Below are 22,724 nucleotides of genomic sequence, written 5' to 3'. Positions count from 1 at the left end.
GGGGGGCGTTCTTGCAGACATAGTAGAAGTAAAGGTATAGAGGAAGATACCATGGTAACACTAATCAAAAGAAAGCTGGAGTAGCTATATTTCAGACAAAGCAGACCTAAGAGCAAGGAAAATTATCAAGGATAAAGAAAGGCACTACATAATGATAAAGAGGTCAGTTCTCCAAGAAGATATGACTAATGTATATGCAACTAACAACAAAGCATCAAATATATGAGGCAAAAACAGAACTGTAAGGAGAAAGAGACAAATCCCCTTTACAGTTGAAGACTTCAACATCTCTCTATCAGTAATTGACAGATCCAGCAGGCAGAAAAATCAGTAAGGACATAGTTGAACTGAACGGTGCCATCAAGACTGGATCTAATTGACAGTGATAACATCATGCTAAGTATGCTCTCAGACTATAATGGAGTTAATCTAGAAAAATCAACAGAAAGATAGCTGGAAAATCCCAAAGTACTTGGAGATTAAACAACACACTTCTAAATGACACATGGATCAAAGAAGTCTCAAGAGAAATATTTTGAGCTAAATGAGACTATAACTTATCAAAATTTGTGGGATGCAGCAAAAGCAGTCCTTAGAGGGACATTTACAGCATTAAATGCATCTATTAGAAAAGAAGAGCTGAAATCAATAATCTAAACTTCTGCTTCAGGGAACTAGAAAAAGCAAAATTAAGTCTAAAGTAAGCAGAGGAAAGAAAAATTAGAGCAGAAATCAATGAAATTAAAAGCAGGAAATCAACAGGAAACAAAACGGTAAAGCAGGAAACAAAATCAACAAAACCAAAAGCTGAGTCTGAGAAAGCTGATAAAACTTCTACCTAGGCTAACCAATAAAAAAAGAAGACACAATTACGAATATCAGAAACACAGGGATTTGATCAGCTCGAGATGGTGGAGTAGGAGGATATGGAGCTCATCTCCCCCCACGAACACATCAAAAAAATATCTACATGTGGAACAATTCTCACTGAAAACTGACCAGAGAACTCCTATACAACCGAAGTTGCAAGAAAGATTTCCACGTAACCAGGTAGGACAGACAAAAGGCATAGGGTCGGGACCTCCAGCCCTCGGAGGGATCTGAAAGGAAGAGAAGTCCACAAGGGTGGACCCTCATCCTGGGGAGAAAGCAGGTTGAGTCACAGACTGGATAGCCCAGTCTGGAGTCCTACGGGGAGGAGACAAGCCCCCTTGGCTACTGGGAGAACTGCAAGGACAGAAGGGCTAGAGAAGCCTAGACTCTACTCGTGAAGAGTGCATGGGTGCTGGCTTGCCAACAGTCAGAACAGACAGACTCTGCACTGGCAGCTGCCACCTTGCCACATTCCCCAATCCAAGCAGGGCAAACACCCCAGCCCTGCTCACTCCACACCACAGCTTCGTGCAAGATCTGAGCCAGCTGGGCCCTGGGAAAGGACACAGAGACAGCTTGGGGGCCTGGGGTGTGGTCTGGGTGGGGTGACATAGGCCACAGTCAGTGCTTATTCCTGTGACAGCACCACAGGAGACACTGCAACCAGCATGCCACATTCAGTCTCCCAGCCTAGTGAATGCTCCAGCCCTGCTCACTCCACACCACAGGTTGGTGCTGGATCTAGGGCAGACAGGTCCTGGGAAAGGACCGCCACAGAGGCAACCGAGATCTCTGGCAGCAGCACGAACATCTTGATTCCTGCAACCACAATGCCCTGACTGCCAGCCTAGCTAACACTCCAGCCCTGCCCACTCCATGCCACAGCCTTGCACTAGATCTGGAACAACAACAACAGGGGAAGGAAAGGGCAGCAACAGCCATGGAGCAGAGAGGAAGTCCTGCCTCTCACCCTGCACAGGCTTTAGATCCTCCAACACCAACCACACCCCCTATCAGCCAGCACACCTGAGGAAAGACGTGGCTGGCATCCATATCAAAACCAGCCCTCGCACCAAAGATATTGGACACACACAGTCCACACAGGGACAGTCCCACATAAAAACACCCCTTCAAGACCACACTAGATATCTTGTTTCTCCTAAATTCACAGAGACAAAGTTAAGTAAAAGAAAAGGCAGAAGAACTATTCCCAATTAAAAGAACAAAAGAAATACCCTGAAAGAACAAACAGTGGAATAAAGCTCACCAGTCTACTAGACCCCGAGTTCAAAAAGGTGGTAATAAAAGTGTTAACTGAATGAAGAAAGATTATTGATATCAATGCAGAGCACTGTATCAAGGAACTAGAACTATAAAGATGAACCAATCAAAACAGATAATTCAATTTCTGAGATAAAATGCAATCTAGAAGTAATGAATAGCCAACTAAATGACAAAGAAAAATAAATAAGTGACCTGGAAGATAGAATAATAGAAATCACTCAATCAAAACAGCAGACAGAAAGAAAAATGGGGGAAAAAAAATGAAAGCAACATACAAGATCTATGGAATAATAGAAAACATGCCAACCTATGCATAATAGGGGTTCTAGAAGAAGAGAGAGAAAAGGGGATCAAAAATGTATTTGAAGAAATTATGGCTGAAAACTTCCCAAACCTAAAGAAGGAAACAGATATCCGGGTACAGGAAGCAGGGAGGGTCCCAGACAAGATGAACCCAAACAGTCCCACACCAAGACATATAATTAAAATGGCAAAAGTTAAAGAGAGAATTCTAAAGGCAGCAAGAGAAAAAGGGTCATTTACAAAGGAACCCTCATAAGGCTATCATCTGATTTCTCTGCAGAAATTTTGAAGGTAAGAAGGGAGGGGCATGATATATTTAAGTCCTAAAAGGGAAAAACCTGCAATCTAGGATACTCTACTCAGCAAGATTATCATTTAGAATAGAAGGAGAGAAAGAATTTCTCAGACAAGCAAAAACTAAAAGAACTCAGCAATACTGAACCTACCCTAAAAGAAATATTGAAGGGTCTTCTCAGCAATACTGAACCTACCCTAAAAGAAATATTGAAGGGTCTTCTCTAGATGGAAAAGAAGCAAGAATCTGTACGAAAAATCCCAATAGGAAAGGCAAATATATAGTAAGGATTGAAGATCACTTACTAAGCCAGTATGTAGATTAAAAAACAAACAAAAAATTATAAAAGCAAATAAAACTTCAATAAACAGTAAAAAGATAAGCATGAAGATGTAAAAATAGGACACCAAAGATCACAAAATGTGGAGGAGGGGAATTAAAAATGTAGATCTTTTAGAATATGTTTGAACTTGAATGATTATCAGTTTAAAGCAAGTAGACATAGTTATGCATCAACATACATGAACCCCATGGTAATCACAAATCAAAAACAAATAATAGATTCACAAAAACCAAAAAGAAAGGAAGTCAAGCATACTACAAAAGAAAATCAACCCACAAAAGGAAAAAAAAAAAGGAAGAAATGAACAAAGAAGAACTACAAAAACAACTGAAAAACAAGGAAATAAAATGGCAATAAGTACATACATATCAATAATTACTTCAAAGGTCAATGGACTAAATGCTCCTATCAAAAGACATAGAGTGGCTGATTGGATTTAAAAGAAAGAAAGAAAAAAAAAAACCTCAAGAACCTGCAATATGCTGCCTATGAGAGACTCACTTCAGGGCAAAAGACACACATGACTAAAAGTGAGGAGATGGAAAAAGACATTTTATGCAAATGGAAATGACAAGAAAGTGGAGGTAGCAACACTCATATCAGACAAAATATACTTTTTAAAAAGGCCATAAGGAAAGACAAAGAAGGGCACTATATTATGATAAAGGGATCAATACAAGAAGAGTATATTACACTCATTAACATACACGCTCCCGATATAGCAGCACCTAAATATATAAAGCAAATACTAACAGACATATAGGGAGAAATTGACAATAATACAATAATAGTAGGAGATTTTAATACCCCACTGACATCAATGGACAAATCATCCAGACAAAAAATCAATAATGCAACAGATATCTTAAATGACACAATAGACAAGTTGGACTTAACTGACATCTACAGGACACTACATCCAAAAAAGCAGAATACACATTCTTTTCAAGCATGCATGGAACATTCTCTAGAATAGACCACATACTAGGTCACAAAACAATCCTCAACAAACTTAAGAGGATACAAATTATATCAAGCATCTTTTCCAACCACAATGGTATGTAATTAGAAATCAACTACAGAAAGAAAAAAATGGGAAAAGAACAATGTGCTACTTTTAAAAACCAGTGGGTCAATGATAAAATCAAAGAAGAAATCAGAAAATGCCTCAAAACAAATGAAAATGAAAACACAGCTTTACAAAATCTATGGGATGCAACAAAAGCAGTTCCAAGAGGGAAGCTCATACCAATACAGGCCTTCCTCAAGAAACAAGAAAAATCTCAAATAACCTAACCTACCACCTAAGAGAATTAGAAAAAGAAGAACAAGCAAAGCCCAAAGTCAGCAGAAGAAAGGGAATAATAAAAATCAGAGAGAGGACTTCCCTGGTGGCACAGTGGTTAAAAATCCGCCTGCCAATGCAGGAGACACCGGTTCAATCCCTGGTCCATGAAGGTCCCACGTGCCATGGACCAACTAAGCCCGTGCACCACAACTACTGAGCCTACTAAAGCCCACAAGCCAAACTACTGAGCTCTCGTGCCACAACTACTGAAGCCCGTGCATCTAGAGCTTGTGCTCCGCAACAAGAGAAGGAGCCGCAATGAGAAGCCTGCTCACCGCAACGAAGAGTAGCCCCCGCTTGCTGCAACTAGAGAAAGCCCACACGCAGCAATGAAGACCCAACACAGCCAAAAATAAATAAATAAAATATTTTAAAAATTAAAAATCAAAGAGAAAATAAATAAAAGAGAGATTAAAGAATAGAAAATATCAATAAAACCAAGAGCTGGGTTTTTTTTTTTTAACTTTTGGGTTTATTTATTTTATTTATTTATTTATTTATGGCTGTGTTGGGTCTTCGTTTCTGTGCGAGGGCTTTCTCTAGTTGCGGCAAGTGGGGGCCACTCTTCGTCGCGGTGCGCGGGCCTCTCACTATCGCGGCCTCTCTTGTTGCGGAGCACAGGCTCCAGACGTGCAGGCTCAGCAACTGTGGCTCACGGGCCTAGTTGCTCCGCGGCATGTGGGATCTTCCCAGACCAGGGCTCGAACCCGTGTCCCCTGCATTGGCAGGCAGATTCTCAACCACTGCGCCACCAGGGAAGCCCCAAGAGCTGGTTTTTTGAAAAGATAAACAAAAAAATAAATCTCTAGCCAGACTCACCAAGAAGAAAAGAGAAAAGAGAAATAACAACCGATACCACAGAAATACAAAAAAATCATAAGTGAATGCTAGGAACAGTTATATGCCAACAAATTTGACAACCTAGAAGAAATGGACAAATTTCTAGAAACATACAGTCTGCCAAGACTGAGTCAAGAAGAAACAGACAATTTGAACAGACCGACCACTAGAAGTGAAATAGAATCTCAGTAAAAATACTCCCTGCAAACAAAAGTCCAGGACTGGACAGCTTCACTGGGGAATTCTACCAAACATATAATGAAGAAAGTATACCTATCCTTCTCAACTTATTACCAAAAATTGAAGAGGAAGGAACACTCCCATATTTATTCTACAAGGCCACTATTACCCTGATACCAATACCCAGACAAAGACACTACCAAAAAAAGAAAATTATAAGCCAATATCTTTGGTGAATATAGGTGCAAAAATCCTCAATGAACTATTAGCAAACCAAATCCAACATTACAGAAAATGGATCATACACCATGATCACATTGAATTCATTCCAGGGTCACAAAGATGATTCAACATATGCAAATCAATGTGATACACCATATTAACAAAAAGAAAGGCAAAAACCACATGTTCATCTCAATAACCACAGAAAAAGCACTTCACAAAATTCAACATCCATTCATGATATAAAAGTCTCATCAAAGTGGGTATAGATGGAACATATCTCAACATAATAAAGGACATTTATGACAAACCCGCATTGAGCCAACATAGTACTCAACAGTGAAAAGCTGAAACCCTTCCAGCTAAATTCAGGAACAGGAAAAGGATGCCCACTCTCACCACTTCTATTTAACATAGTATTGGAAGTCTTGTCTGATAGCCATAGTAATCAGACAAGAAAAAATAAAAGTTATCCAAAATGTAAAGGAAGAGGTAAAACTGTCACTTTTTGCAGATGACATGATACTCTAGAGAACCCTAAAATCTCCACGTAAAAACTATTAGAACTAATAAATGATTTCAGCAAGGTAGCAGGATACAAGATTAATATACAGAAATATGTTGCGTTTCTATACACGAATAATGAAATATCAGAAAGAAAGTAATTTTTTTAAATCCCATTTAAAATTGCATCAAAAAATACCTAGGAATAAATTTAACCAAGGAGGGGGAAAGCTATATGCTGAAAACTGTAAAACACTGATAAAGGAAACTGAAGATGATTCAAAGAAATGGAAAGCTATCCCATGCTCTTGGATTAGAAGAAGTAGTATTGTTAAAGTGGCCACATACTACCCAAAGCAATCTACAGATTTAATGCAATCCCTATCAAAATACCTGTGACATTTTTCACAGAACTAGAAAAAATAATCCTAAAATTTATCTGGAACCATGAAAGACCCAGAATTGCCAAAGGAATCCTGAGAAAGAAGAATAAATCTGGAGATATAACCCTTCCAGACTTTAGTCTATACTACAAAGCTACAATAATCAAAACAGCATGGTATTGAAACAAAAACAGACATATAGATCAATGGAACAGAATAGAGAGCCCAGAAATAAACCCACGCACCTATGGGCAATTAACCTACAACAAAGGAGGCAAGAATATACAATGGAGAAAAGACAGTCTTTTAAACAAGTGGTGTTGGGAAAGCTGGACAGCTACATGTAAAACAATGAAATTAGAACATTCCTTCACACCATATACACAAACTCAAAATGGTTTAAAGACCTAAATGTAAGACATAATGCCATAAAACTCCTAGAAGAGAACAAAGGCAAAACATTCACTGACATAAATTGTAGCAATATTTTCTTAGATCAGTCTCCCAAGGCAAAAGAAATAAAAGCAAAACTAAACAAATGGCAGATGGGACCTAATCAAACTTAAGAGCATGTGCACAGCAAAGGAAACCATCAATAAAATGAAAAGACAACCTATGGACTGGGAGAAAATATTTGCAAACAATGAGACCAACAAGGGGTTAAAATCCAAAATATACAAACAGCTCATATAACTCAACATCAAAAAAAGAAACAACACAATCGAAAAATGGGCAGAAGACCTAAAAAGACATTTTTCCAAAGAAGACATACAGATGACTAACAAGCACATGAAAAGATGCTCAACTTGCTTGCTCAATTTGAGATGCAAATCAAAACAACAAGGAGGTATCACCTCACACCTGCCAGAACGGTTATCATCAAAAAGTCTACAAATAATAAATGGTGGAGAGGATTCTCACTGTTGGTGGGAATGTAAATTGGTGCAGCCATTATGTAAAACAGTATGAAGTTTCCTTAAAAAATAAAAATAGAACTTCCACATGATCCAGCAATTCCACTCCTGGGTACCTATCCGGAAAACTCTAATTCAAAAAGATACGTGCACCCCAATGTTCATAGCAGCACTATTTACAATAGTCAAGACATGGAAGACAAGACACTGAACCCAAGTGCCCATCAACAGATGATTGGCTTAAGAAGATGTGAAAAAAAAATTATATATATATATATATATATATATATATATATATATATATATATATATATATATATAATGGAATATTACTCAGCCATAAAAAAGAATGAAATATTGCCATCTGTAGCAATGAGAATGGACCTAGAGAATATTATGCTTAGTGAAATAAGTCAGAGAGAGACAAATACTGTATGATATCACTTATATGTGGAATCTAAAAACTAATACAAATGAATCTACATACAAAACAGAAACAGACTCTGAGACATAGAAAACAAACTTAATGGCTACCAAAGGGAAGAAGGAGGTAGGAGAGGGACAAATTAGCAGTATGGTATTAACTGACACAAACTAGTATACATAAAATAGATAAACAACAAAGACGTACTATATAGCCCAGAAAATTATATCCAATATCTTATAATAACCTATAATGGAATATAATTTGAAAAAAAAATGAATCACTATGTTGTACGTCTGAAACACAGTATTATAAATCAACTATACTTCAATTTTTAAAAAAAAGAAAGAAATGAAAGGGGCCATTACTGCTGATCCCATGAGCATTAGAAGGAAAATAAAGGAATATTATAAATAAATCTGTCCCCACAAATGTGATAATCTACATGAAATAGAACAATTTCTTGAAAAACACGATCTACCAAAACTAACAGAAATAGATAATCAAACAGGCCTATATTTATTAAAGAAAATGAATCTGGAAATTCCCTGGTGGTCCAATGGTTAGGACTCGGTGCTCTCACTGCCGGTGCTGGGGTTGGATCCCTGGTCGGGGAACTAAGATCCCACAAGCCCTGTGGTGTGGCCAAAAAATAAAATAAAAATAAAACACTTGCTTTAAAAAAACAAAAAATGTAGTGATAGAAAAAAATATATTAAGAAATTGAATCAATAATAACTCTTCAAAAAAGGAAGCTTCAGGCCCAGATGTTCACTGGTGAATTACACCAAATATTTAAGAAGAAATTATACCACTTCTCAAAAATAGAAGCAGAGGGAATACTTCCTAACTCATTTTATGAGATCAGCATTGCCCCAATACCAAAACCAGACAAAGATATTACAAGGAAGGAAAACTACAGACCAGTATTCATGAACACGGATACAAACATCCTCAAGAAAATATTAGCAAACAGAATCCAATGATGTATTGGGTTGACCAAAAAGTTTACTCAGGTTTTTCCATAACAACTTACGAAGAACCCGAAGGAACTTTTTGGCCAACCCCATATAAAAAGAATTATACACCACAACCAGGTGGAATTTATTCCAGCTAAGCAAGACTATTTCAACATTCAAAAAATCAATTAATGTAACTCATCACATGAACGGCTAAAGAAAAAATGACATGAACATATCAATAGATGCAGAAAAAGCATTTAACAAAATCCAATACTCAAGATAAAAAAACCCTCAGCAAACTAGGGAGAGGAACTTCCTCAACTTGATAAAGAAACCTACGAAATGCATACAGCTAACATTATCCTTAACGGTGAGAAACTAAATGCTTTCCTCCTAAGATCAGCAACAAGGCAAGGATATCCCCCCCTCAGCATTCCTATTCAACATCATACTAGAAGTCCCAGCTAATGCACTAAGACAAAGGGAAGAATAAAAGGTACACAGGTAGGGAAGGAAAAAAATTTGAATGGTCTTTATTTGCAAATAACATGATCAACTTTGTAGAAAAATCTCAAGAATGACATAAAAACTCCTGAAACTAATAAGCAATTATAGCAAGTATTCAGGATACAAGATCAATATACAAAAGTCAATTGCTTTCCTATGTACAGCAATGAAATATTTGAATTTGAAATTAAAAACGATACCATTTACATTAGCACCCCCCAAAATGAAATACTTAGGTATGAAACTAACAAAATGTGTACTTTCTCTGGTGAAAGAAATCAAAGAACAAAATAAATGGAGAGATATTCCATGTTCATGGGTAGGAAGGCTCACTATTGTTAAAATGTCTGTTCTTTCCAACTTGAGCCATAGATTCAGCGCAATCCCAGCAAGTTATTTTGTGGCTATTGTTACCAAACCAGGTTCGTTTTGCCGAACACACAGCAAGCCAAAACGCTGACAGGCCGAGGTTTACCTGCAAGGCAGCCAAGCAAGGAGATCGGAGGACAAATCTCGAATCCGTCTCCCCGAAGGTATTTATGAGATAAAGAAATAGAAGCAGGGCACGGGGAGCGTGGGGAAAAGTGATTGGGAAAAGGGGCAGTAATTATCATTCTGCACAGGTGTAACTAGGCTATGGAACTCAGCATGTTTGGAGGGTGGAGTTTTCGGCCCTATGATGGCAAAAGGAGACGCTCACGCATGCCCAGTTAAAGGGTCGAGGAGTCCTATCCAGTCTTAACCAGCTCAGCTGGAAGTAGAAGCAGCTGACTCCAAGTTCCGAGACGATAACTCAGGCAAACATCTTACTGTGTAGGCTGTGTGCCACCTGGAGGACATGCACGTCTTAAAACAACCATGATTAGTGAAGGGAGGTGAAATGGATTAAACCCACAGACGGCTTCAGTATCAACAAACTGATTTTAAAGTTTACATAGGAAAGCAGAAAACCCCGAGTAGCCAAAGCAGTATTGAAGGAGAACAAAGTCAGAGGACTGATACTACCCACCTTCAAGACTCACCATATTCAAGACAGAGTTGTAGTGGCTAAAGAATAGACAAAATAGATCAATGGAACATAATGGAGAGCCCAGAAACAGACCCACTGATCTTTGGCAAGGGAGCAAAGGCAATTGCACACAGAAAGGCTAGTCTGTTCAAAAAATGGTGCTGGAATACTGGACATCTACATGGAGAAAAATGAATCTAGACACAGATCTTACACTTCTCACAAAAAAAATTAACTCAAAATGGATCTAGACCGAAATGTAAAACACAAAACTGCTACAAGATAACAGAGGAGAAAATCTAGGTAACTTTGGGTTTGGCATTGACTTTTTGGATAAAATGCTGATAGCACAATCCACAAAAGAAAAATTGATCAGCTGTACTTTATTAAAATTAAAAACTTCTCTGTGAAGGGTACTGTTAAAAGAGTGAAAGGCAAGTGACAGAGTGAGAGAAAATATTTGCAAAACACATAGCCAATACAGGACTTAAACCCAAAATATACAAGGAACTTTTAAGTCTCAATGATAAAAAAAACAAAAAACCCAATTTAAAATAGGCAAAAAATCTGAACAGGCACTTCAACAAAGAAGATATACAGATGGCAAATAAGCATATGAAAAGATGCTTAATACCATATGTCATCAGAGAATTGCAAATTAAGAAAACAATGAGATATCACTATACAGCTATTATTATAGAATGGCCAAAACCCAAAACCCTGACAGCACCAAATGCTGGCGAGAACGTGAAACAACAGGAATTCGTTCATTGGTGGTGGGAATGCAAAATGGTACAGCCTCTTTGGAAGATGGTTTGGCAGTTTCTTACAAAGCTAAACATACTTTTACCATCCAGCAATCATGCTCCTTGGCACTTATCCGAATGAGCTAAAAAATTATGTCCACACCAAAACCTGCACATGAATGTTTCTAGCAGCTTTCTTCATAATTGTCAAACCTTGGAAGCAACCAAGATGTCCTTCAATAGGTGAATGGATAAATAAATTGTGGTACAACCATACAATGGGATGTTACTCAGTGATAGAAAGAAATGAGCTATCAAGCCACTAAAAGATATGGAGGAGCCTTAAATGCATATTGCAAGTGAAAGAAGCCAATCTGAAAAGGCTACATAGTATGAGATTCCAACTATATGAGGCTCTGGAAAGGCAAAACTATGGAGATAGTAAAAGATCCGTGGTTGCCAGGGGTTCAGGGGAGGGAGGGAGAGGGGGAGGGACTGGGGGAGCACAGGGGATTTTTAGGGCAGTGAAACTATTCTGTATGATACTGGAGTGGTGGATACATGTCATGCATTTGTCAAAACCCATAGAATGTACAAAATAGTGAACCCTAGTGTAAATTATGGACTTTAGTTAATAATACTGTATCAGTATTCGTTCATCAGTTGTAACAAATGTACCACACCAATGCACGATGTTAACAATAAAAATAAGGGAGGAGGAGGAGAGGGTGGAGGGGTGTATGGGAACTCTGTAATTTACGCTTAACTTTTCTGTAAACCTATAGTCTATTAATTTTTTTTTTTAAGTAAAAGGGAGTCAACCTAATGTCTTCCAAGTATCTACAAAATCCCTCAGGTATTTCCCATTCTTCTAGGTCTTTTAGTAATCCCTTCTTGATATTCTGCAATCTATATTCTAAAGTAGGGGTCAGCAAATACAGCCTGTGGGTCAAATCCGGCCTACCGCCTATCTATATGGCCCTTGGGCTAAGAATAGTTTTTACATTTTTAAATGGTTGAAAAAAATCAAAAGATGTACTTCCTCGGCTGTCCAGTAGTTAAGACTCCATGCTTCCACTGCAGGGGGCGTGGGTTCGATCCCTGGTCTGGGATCTAAGATCCCACATGCTGCGAGGCATGGCCAAAAAAAGTCAAAAGAATATTTCATGATACATGAAAGTTACACAAATTCAAATTTCAGGGCCCACTCTTGGCGCCCAGACATGATCACTCATTCGTTTATGAACTGTCTGTGGCAGCAGAGTTGAGTCACTGCAACAAAAATTGAGAAGGTCTCAAATTCTAAAATACTTGCTATGTGGCTCTTTTTTTTGGCGGGGGGCGTGGTTTGAAGAGTTTTTATAGTTTTGTGTGGCTCTTTACAGAAAAAGTTTGCCGACTCCTGTGCTAAATGACAAATTTAACCACAGCCTATATAAAATAATGAGGGGAAAGGAAAGAAAAGAAAATTATTTAAAATGTATAAATGGATGCATGACATATCCAAAAAGTAAATACAGGTAGAGGCTGCGGTCCTATTTTATTATAACCAGTCAAAAGGCCTCGGTTGACTTTATTCTTCCCTCCTATATATGGCATCTATTTGAATGCCATGCATAAATAATACCTCAGTGAAGCTGATTTTTCAAAGGAAGTTTCTGCAGGCCACCTGTTATCAAGCTACAGAACAATCATTATGTTCCTAGTGCATGAGGACGCCCGCAGGAGCTGGGGGACCCGCTTGGATGATGGGCGAGCATCCAGGCAATTCAGGACAGCCGGCAGCAGAGTCCAACCTGCTGGTGGAGGGGGAATCAAGTTCCCTCAGGTTCGGTGAAAAGAGCATGGCACTGCCTCCCCAAGATGCTCTAAGATGGGGGACTCCCCCAAAGTAGAGGAGGGCAGTCAAACAACCACAAATTTCTGCTACACATTTTCAGAATTTGGTGTCATGACCTGAGGAGGATTCAAAGATAAACCAGAGATGAACCAGACATGGGACTTGTCTTCAAGAAGCTTCACAACCTAAGTGTCCATCAACAGATGAATGGATAAAGAAGATGTGGCATATATATATATATATATATATATATATATATATATATATATATATATATATATACACACACACACACACACACAATATATATATATATACATATACGTACAATGGAATACTACTCAGCCGTAACAAAGAATGAAATTTTGCCATTTGCAGCAACACGGGTGCGCTTGGAGGGCATTATGCTAAGTGAAATAAGTCAGACAGAAAAAGACAAATACTGTATGCTATCACTTATATGTGGAATCTAAAAAATACAATAAACTAGTGAATATAACAAAAAAGAAGCAGATTCACAGATAGAGAATAAACTAGTGGCTACCAGTGGGGACAGGGAAGGGGGAGGGGCAAAACGGGAGTAGGGGATTAAGAGGTACAAACTATTATGTATAAAATAAGCTACAAGAATGTATTGTACAGCACAGGGAATATAGCCAATATTTTATAATAACTATAAATGAAGTATAACCTTTAAAAATTGTGAATCACTATATTGTACACCTGTAACTTATACATCAACTATAGTTCAATAAAAAAATATTTTTTAAAAAAGATGCTTCAAGAATTACAGAAAGCCTCATTTTTAATGCTAAAATCCAAATTTAAGTTAATCCATGCTTTGTTGCAGGAGTACCAGCTGTATGAGGCAAAAATCCCAGGACTTGAAATGTAGGACGGTTCATTTCACCACTAACATGCCAGGCAAATCAAAGAAAAGCAAAGCCACACAAGAAAAGAAAAAAGAAGCAAAGCCAGCACCTGCACCTCTTGGTGTGGACCTGCTGGGAGTGTGTATGTACAGGACTGCCCTTAGCAGCTTTTAATTGTAAGGGCCAAAAACTAGAAACAGCCCAAAAGTCTTTTCAATAGGAAAATCGACAAGCCATGGCGTGTTTCTGTAACAGAGAACCGCGTGAATGAAAATGAACAAACTACAAACGCAGATGAATTTCAAAAACTAGAAAAGCCAGACACACGAGCACGACTTTAACTCCACGTATACAAACCTCTACAACAGGCCCAACTACACTGTAGCTCTTTTAAAAAAACTAAACTATAGTATTAGGGGTCAGAAGAGTGTGTACTTTGGGGCGGAGGGAAGAGGGGGTGATTGTAAAGGGCCTTCTGGGGGCATCCCTGGTGGGGATCAGATGGGAGTTTGCTTTAGGAAAGTTTACAGAGCTGGACCTTCAGGTTTTATGCACATCCCTAGAGGTGTGTTATATTCACAATGAAAGAGTTTTACCAAAAGGCAAGTGGAGACTTAATCAGGTCCTATGGGAATCAAAATTCCTTTTTCCTAAGATAGAATTCTTAATTCACACTTTCCAGGACACCCTGGCATTTCTTTTAGAGTCTATTAAGAACCTGGGGATATTCCTAGGAAATGCAAATTAGAACAACCAGCAGGTACTGCATCACACCTGGTATCTATTATGAACCCCAGGGCGGCTGGGCTGTGATTCTGAGTGGCTCTGTGGGGAATCACCGGGAACTGGGAGTGAACCTGGGATCCCCACTCCCGGGCATTCATCCTGAGGTGACAACTCAAAGAAAAGAGCTCCCAGTGCAAAGGTGTTTATACTGGTGTCATTTATAACAGGAAGACCAGTGGGAACCATTCAAGCCCAACCACAGGGGACTCACCACACCCAGGGTCCTCTAAGTCCCCCCTGGGGCCATTCTGCAGCCCCCCAGTCGATGAGCAATTCCCTCCCCCAGTCCTGAGTTTATTTCTATGAAAAATCTTACAAAGGCTTGGATATCAAATATCATTCAGTGAATCACCTTTATTGGGAAGGCTCGAATTACTTGAAAAGAAATGAACAATTCATGACCACACACATCGGTGGCTGCAATGTGATGCTACCTTTGTCATTTAGCTGCCATTAAAGTTGACTGTGGGGTCTTTCAATGACCTTTTAGTCATCTTAATGTTTTTCCTCAAGCATCTCTTGGCAAGAAATCTGAAAAGTCTCTCAGAGGATCATCAGTGGTTCTTCCAAACCAGAAACTTGTGCCAGAGCCAACAATGTCACCGTCGCATGGCGAGTGCTCCAGGCAGGGGCAACTTAGCCTGATGGCTGGAGGTGCTGGTGCCCCAGTGAAGAAACTCTGCCGGGACCTGTGACTATCTGAGGACATTTTCTCCTCCTCCTCTTGGCTATCTCTTCTTTACTAGAATATGATTTGGGACATAAGGCTCCTGGGAGATATCAGTAGGAGACCAAGTGAATGATCTAATGCTGCCTCTGTGCCGGCCACGGGCCAGGCTCAGTGAAGGGGGTTACACATGTCAAGTCACCAGCCCTGTAAGGTCAGTATGTTGTCTGAATTTTACAGATGAGAACATGAGAGATTCTAGGAAGGGTGTGACTCTCACTACCTTCTTGCTGTGTGACCTTGGACGAGTGATTTAACCTCTCTGGGCCAGTGTCCTCATCTGTAAAATGGGGATAATAATTCATACCCCTATCTCCCAACTCAGTGTGGAGGACTCTGAAGTCAGACAGATGTGGCCTGGCGCTGCGCCACATGTTGTGACTGGGGGGCGGGGGGGCGGGTCATTTCACCCCAGAACCTGGAAACAGGATATAGTGCAGTACCTGCTACACCTGTAAGGGATGAGGTCAATGGCCTCACACCGGCCTGGTTTAAAGTGAGTGCTCAGTGACTGAGTGGCTCCCTCCACCTCAAGTGCCTTTCCTGCCCCTTCGAAGCTCACCTTACACCAGCTCCTCCACTGGGGCTGCCTCCTCCGGTCCCCACCTCCCTGCTTGGAGCCTTGTGGCTGGGGAGGGAGGTGCGGGCATTGGGGAAGGGCACTGCAGCCGGCTACGTCCTCCTCTCCTCATCTGTAAAATGCGCGCGAAGCTGCGCTGATGCGGATACCCCTGGGGCGAGCTGCTCCCTGCAGCCCCCGTGCATGTGAGGTGAAGACAGGCGGACAGGGCACTTGTAAGGGAGGGAGCGCCCTGGGCCTTCTGTCCCCTCTGCAGTGGGGAAATAGTCACCATAAACGTCAAAGGATGTGCGACCTGTCTGATGAAAAAGCCAACTTCTGCAGGCCTGGGCTGCACGCCCGAGCTAGGGACCCGGCTAGGCAGGCGAGGGAGTGGGCAGGGGCACAGCCGAGCCCCGGGCAAGTAGTCCAGGGCCAGAGTTTGGGCTGAGACCAGGCAGTCCTGGGGTCCTGCCCAGCTCTGTCGGTACCATTTCGTGTCTCCGAGCCGATTGTAGGGCGGGGACGGGCTAGTGCTGCCCTCACTGGGCCGTTAGGACATCGCAGAGGCTCCCACGCCGAGTGAGTCTGACTCCACCCTCCGCCCCACGCCCTCACCCGGCTTCGTCCCCAACGGTCCAGCCACGCCCTTTTGTGTCCTCCCCCTCCCCCGACCTCCCCGGGCGGAATCCTTTATGTCGTAGGCATCCTGCGGTTTGCAGGGAGCTCATCCGTGAGGACCGAAGGCCGGCGACCCCAGGTTCCCGGTGAGGGCCCGAGGCGAACACCTGCGCGCACAGGATCACCGCGTGGGGAGTCATCGGAGAGGCGGGATTGGGCCCCCACTTCTCTGCTCCACGTGCGGCAGCGCCGGGACCCGCAGGGGTAGCCGGTGGCCTGGGTGCAGCGCCGGGGCCTCGCCGCCAGGAGGCGCCCACACAGGCCCGCCGCATCCAGGCTTCCCGCAGCAGCCGGTCCACCGGCTCCCCGGCTCCCCGGCTCCACTGCGGTGTCTCCTACGTGTTTCTCGTCTCCCCCTGCCACGGGCCTAGGTACCAAGCCTTCTGCATGGCTCGGAGGCAGAGGATCGCCCCCTAGAACTGGAGTCCTGCCTCACTGAGATGGTGGAGGGTGAATTGGGGTGCCTAGACTCATCATCAGGCTGTGTAACCTTGGACATGTCACTCACCCTCTCTGTGCCTGTTACTTTATTTTGACAATTTACAAAGCATTGCATTCAAGATCTCTGGATTCTGGCACTTGACCCCATGTTGCAGACAGAACTGGCACCAGTCCAGGGTTGCAGTGCAGGGGTGGGAGAAACTGGACCATATGATCTGAGAGCCTGAAGAGCTGCTGTCTGCAGGACTGGGGTGACTGATACGTAGATGGACAGAAGAGAGTCCCCACTGGTCCCTGGCTTTTCTTGGCACAAAGGGTGGGAGGGTGGCTGGCTGGGCACGCTGCCAAACCCAAGGCTCCCCTGACCAAGGGGCCTGCCCTGCAGGATTCTCGCCTTGAATCCCAGGCTCCAGAGGGGCCAGCCTCTGCTCCCTACCCCCACTACCAGTGGTGTGGAGCCACTGCCTCAACTGCAGTGTGATTTGTCACCAAATGGATGTGCCACGTCCCTGCTGTTTCTGTGGCAAGAACTCCTAGCTGTTTCCCAATATCCACTCCCAGCCTCCCTTAGAGCTGAGTGTGGCCATGTGCCCTGGGTCCGGGCTCTGCTCTAAATCACTTCCTTCTCTATCTTCCTTCACTCCTGTCTCTGAAAGAGGAGGTGAGGGGGGCCCCAGGGGACTACGGCAGGGGTAAAGCAGGGGAACTGGGAGGGGTCAGGGTGGGAGGCAGCCAAAGCAGCTGGCTTCTGAGACAGAGCCATAGGACCTGGGAGGTAGGGGACTGCAGTCTAGAGATCCTTTTTCCCATGGCTGCCACGGGCCTCATCACCCTCTGTAGGTGGTAAGTTTCCCAACCCTACACCTGCTCCTGGGTCAGCCTCGAGCTCCACATCATGCCACTGCTCTTCTGTGCTCTCGGAGAGACAATTCTAGGTCCCATACCGATAGTTTGTAAAGTCCTTCCCAGGTATATACAGGTCAAGCCACTCCTCTGCTTTAAAACCTCCCACGGCTCGCAGTGCCAGGGGGTTGAGCCCTACATCCTGAATCCTGTGTTTGAGATGCTCTGCAATCTGGCCCTGAACCCCTTTCATCCCATCCCCTGCTCCCCCTCTAGCACCTGACCCCCTGTCCACGCCTCCAGGTTGTCTGCATGCTGCCTGGAATATCTTCCCGCTCTGCAGCCTGGAAAACTACCCTGACCCTGAGACCCAGCGGGAATACTCCCTCGTCCATGAAGTCCTCCCTGCTGCCTGCCCCCAACCCCACATGGAATCAGCTGCTGCTTCCTCAGCTTTTGGTGGATGGTCTGTTTACCCCAACCCCCAAAGCATCTGGATGAGGCCAGGGCTGAGTCCTCTCTGGTCCCCAACAGCCAGCCCAGAGGAGGTGGCTACAGAGATACAATCACTAGCCTCAGCTTCACATTTTATAGGTGCAAGAACCACTAGCATGGGGCTCCACCTCATTATAGCCCTTTGGAGTTGTTGCTACCATTGTCCCCATTTTGTAGAGGAGGAAACAAGAGCCATAAAGAGGTGAACTGACTTGGCTGCAGTCACAGGGTTACTGGGAGGTTGTGTAGCATTGTGGTTAAAACCTGGTTCCATCCCCGGCTCTGCCACTGACCAGCTGTGTGACCACAGGCAAGCCTGGACCTCGCTGAACCTGTCTCTGTACATGTGACATGGGGTGATAGCAGTGCCTCACTCTCACGGCTGCCTTGCACACTTATGAAGGTAACAGGTATAAAGGGCCTGGTAGCCAGGGGGAGCTCAGCACGATGGTGACATTCCTGCTGTTATCCCTCTGCCTAGGGGCTCAAGAGGGAGGCTGGCTTCGCTCTGTCCCCAGGAGGGTCTCAGCTCCCTGCCCTCCAAGTGTCACCCAGACTCTTCTCTGGGCTGCAGAGGGCAGTGGAGACGGGGAGCTCATTCTCCCTTAGTGGCCCAGAGACACCCAGTGAGAAGCCCAGTTGCCCAGCTGAGAGCTTCCATGGGTGAGAGGAGATGGACTCGGGGTTTGTATCCCAGAATCCTCTGAGGGCCTGAGCCCCAGTGGGACCTGTGACTGTGGGGCTTGAAGCCCAGCTCTGCCATTTACCAGCTGGGTCACCGTGGTCGAGGCACCGCCCCTCTCGGGCCATTGGTTTCCATCCGTGTAAAATGGGGCATCAGCACTGGGCTTCTGGATTCTACCTGCCCATCGGTTCTCACTGAACTGGCACACCAACCCTTCCTGAGAAGGACATGTTACAGAGGCAGGGGCTGTGCAGGAGTGCTGTGATGTGGCCAAGGGCACCCAGCAAAGGACTGAGTAGCATAGTCAAACCTGGGGCCCAGAGCCAGGCTCTCTCCTCTGAACCCGGGTTCTGAATTCTTACTGAGGTCCTGCTGCAGGGAAGCCACGCTGGCACAGGGCTATGATGGTTTTAGAAACCCCTGGGGCTTGGGCAGGAAATCCAGGGCAGCCCAGCCCCAGCCAGCTGGGCTGTTCCTAAAGTGAAGATGAGAGAAGATGGATTCCCAGGTCCTGCTGATCTATGGCCCCAGGGTGGGGCTGTGACATGCAGGAGGTGACAGCTGCTCCCTCCCCGTAGTGGCTTCTGGAAAGGACATGGAGCCTCAGTTAGGCAGGGACCTCAGGTCACTGTGTCTGGTTCCCTGCCTTCACAGAGAAGCTTCCGGGCAGCATGCTGACCACCCTGGCCCCTAGGGGACAGCTCGTCGAGGCCCTTCCTGGTTCAGAAGTGAAGGGGTCCAGGTCACACAGAAGCCAGAGCACTTTCAGGAAGGGATCAGGGTCCCAATATTGAGACACTGGCTGTCTACACACCTGCACATCCACAGGGCCAAACCACCAGCGGACGTCCCTCTGTGGAGGATCAGGGGGCACTAATCAGTCTGGCTGTGTGTCGGTGCACAGGTCTCTTTGCCTCTCTGAGCCTCATCTGTAAACTGGGCATAACACTGACCTCCCAGAGCCCTCAAGAGAATTAAAAGGGGTTATGTCTAGGAAGGGGGACCCTTCTCTCCCCGATCACCCCAAATGACCAGGGAAGGTTTCTACAGCCCCCAAACACTGCCCTCTGGGCCTGATACCCATGGTCAGAGAAGAGAGCGGCTGTTCAGTGGACACCCACTTTGTGCCAGATGCTGACCATGTGTACTCTAATCTTGAAAACAACACTGGGAGTATTACTCCCTGCTTTTTTACAGATGGGGAAAAGTCCTCTTTACCTCCTGTTGCCTGAGCCGGGGCTCCAGGGGTGGAAATTAGGAGGGGGTCCAGGGGTGAGGGAGTCGAGGGCTGGTTGTGGGCCAGTTGTGGGCAGGCACTGAGGTGGGCAAGGGGCTCCAGGGGTGAGCAAGACAGGCCGAGTCCTGCCCCTCAGAGTTCATGGCCATAGGGAACACAGGCAGGAAGTAGACTCAGTTCCCAAACACTGACTTCAGTTCACCTGTGCGCAGTGCTGCTGTGGGGAGGCTCGTGTGCGGGGGTGTGTAATGGAAAGCTAGAGGAGGGGCTGGGCTGGGGGCCTAGAGAAAGCCCAGGGCAGGTCTGAAGGGTGAGTAGGAGCCAAGGGGACGATCAGGGGAGTAGGTGCTCCTTACAGGAGGCAAGGCAGGTGCCAAGTGCAGAGGCCAGAACACAGAGGATTTGGGGATGGAAAGCAGCTCAGCTACCCAGGAGGCAGGAGAGTGAAGAGGGCCAGGGCCGGTTAGTGGAGATAAGAAGGGATTTAAACTCCACTTGGACAACACTGGGGAGCCACTGAGGGACTGAAGCAGGGAGTGAGTGATGGGTTCAGATTCCGTGTAGAAGGATGCTTGGTGCCTCCCTGCGGAACAGCGAGGAGGGCCTGCAGAGGGACAGGGGCCCTGGGGCAGGAGAAAGCGGCTAATGCGAGATCCCAAGAGCAGGGTCCACCGGACTTGGTGGATTAGACAGAAAGAGGAGAAGAAGGAGCCTAAGGTGACCCCCGGTGTAGTTGGCCTTAGGGTGGGGGTGGGGCCGTTCACAAAGTGGGGGGAACGGAAGGAGCAGCGATGGGGCTGGTCACGGGGCCCAGGGATATGGCTGGCTGCTGGAGGCGCGGCGCGCCTTGTGGCCCAGGATGGAAGAAGCCCCAGCACTGGGGAGGGCAGAGCGCTGAGGACGGGGAAAGCCGGGAGGGGCAGGCGGGAGGAGCAAGTGGTAAATGCCAGGGCAGGTGGAGCAGGGGGACAAGGACCGGGAGACTGTCGGGCTTTGGCCTCTAGCGTTGGTGTTTCCCAGGAAGAGCAGTGAGCGGGGAGGGGCAGCGGTGTCCGGTGGGGTGTTGGGGAAATGCTGAGAGGGCGGAGGTGGGGTCAGTGTGTGAGGAGTAGACGAAGTGCAGAGCGAGGAAGGAAGGGGTCTCCAGAAAAGGAAACAGCGGAGGCAAGAAGTGGGAGGAGGCAGGAAGGAGGCCGCTGCCTCAGTGGAGCCCAGGCAGCAGGCCGGACGCGAGCTCAGGCCGCAGGAGCCCTGCGTGCCGCGCGCCCTCGCTCTCGGACCCGCAGGGATGAGGCCCCGGGAGCCGAGGCTCGGCCCCACCCACTGTGGCCTCCTCGGGGACCCTGGCATCCTCGCGGTCGGCCCACCGGAGGAGGCCCCGCCCCTAGCGGTGGCCTCGGTCGCTCCGGGGGATGTCCGGTCGCCGGGAGCTGGGAGAGGGGCTCCCGGGGTCGCTGATGCCACCCCTGGTCTCCTCCGCCGAGCCAGAGGGCCGGAGCCTGGGTTCGAGGCCCAGCTGTGCAGTGTAGCTCCGGGACCTGACTCTGCCACGCGCAGCGGGGTTGGGTGGCCCAGGCCGGCGACTTCCTCGAGTTCCCCCTCCCCGCCCCGGGCGCACAGCAGGGTCTCATTACCGCCCATCCCCCTCCGCTAGCGCCCCGCGTGCCGGGGGGTCTCCGCGGCCGGGGGGAGGGGCGGGTTATAATGAATCCCAGGCCGGAAATTCCTCCCGAGGGGCCCGGCTGGGCTGCGGGAGTGAGGGGGGGCCGGCGCTGAGGCTGGCAATCTGCCCGCACCACCCCTCCTCCTCCGAGTCCGCCCCCCGCATCATGGAAACTGGGCCGCCGGCCGACCCCCCTGGCTCCGCTCCACATTCCTGCCTCTGGGGGCGGGCGGGGCACGAAAGCTGGGCTACCCCCTTCGGGCCGGTCCGCAGGGGGAGCCGCGGACCTCCGAACCCGTCTTCTGATTTGGGACGAGCACCGCCTCCCCATTCCAGCTTGGGCACATCTTCGGGGAGGTTAGGGAGACCGGCAGGACCCGCGACACTCCATTCGATTCAATCAACTCTGAGAACCTGGTTCATCTCTATTTACCCTCCCCCCACGTGATTACTCTTCATTAAGCGCTCGTGGGCTTACCCCGGGCTGCGCCCGTATTGTGCGCCCAGCCCTCAACGCCGGAATTTCACCTCTCAGCATCTGGCGAGGCAGACACCATTATGCCCATTTTACAGGTGAAGGCAGTGAGGTTCAGACAGAGGAAGGTTCAGATAGTAGGGCTGGGCGGAGCAGGAACTCCGGCCACCTCCTCCCGGAAGCTCCCCGGACGGCGCTGGGCATCTGTAGGCTCTCAGATGCCCCCAGATTCCTCTCCGGGGCGACTGGAAGGAGGGACTCTGCGAGACGGGGGAGGGCGTGC

Source organism: Eschrichtius robustus, chromosome 3 (assembly GCF_028021215.1).
Source record: "Eschrichtius robustus isolate mEscRob2 chromosome 3, mEscRob2.pri, whole genome shotgun sequence".
NCBI lineage: Eukaryota > Metazoa > Chordata > Mammalia > Artiodactyla > Eschrichtiidae > Eschrichtius > Eschrichtius robustus.
The sequence above is the reverse complement of the archived record's forward strand: the minus strand, read 5'-3'. Positions refer to the sequence as shown.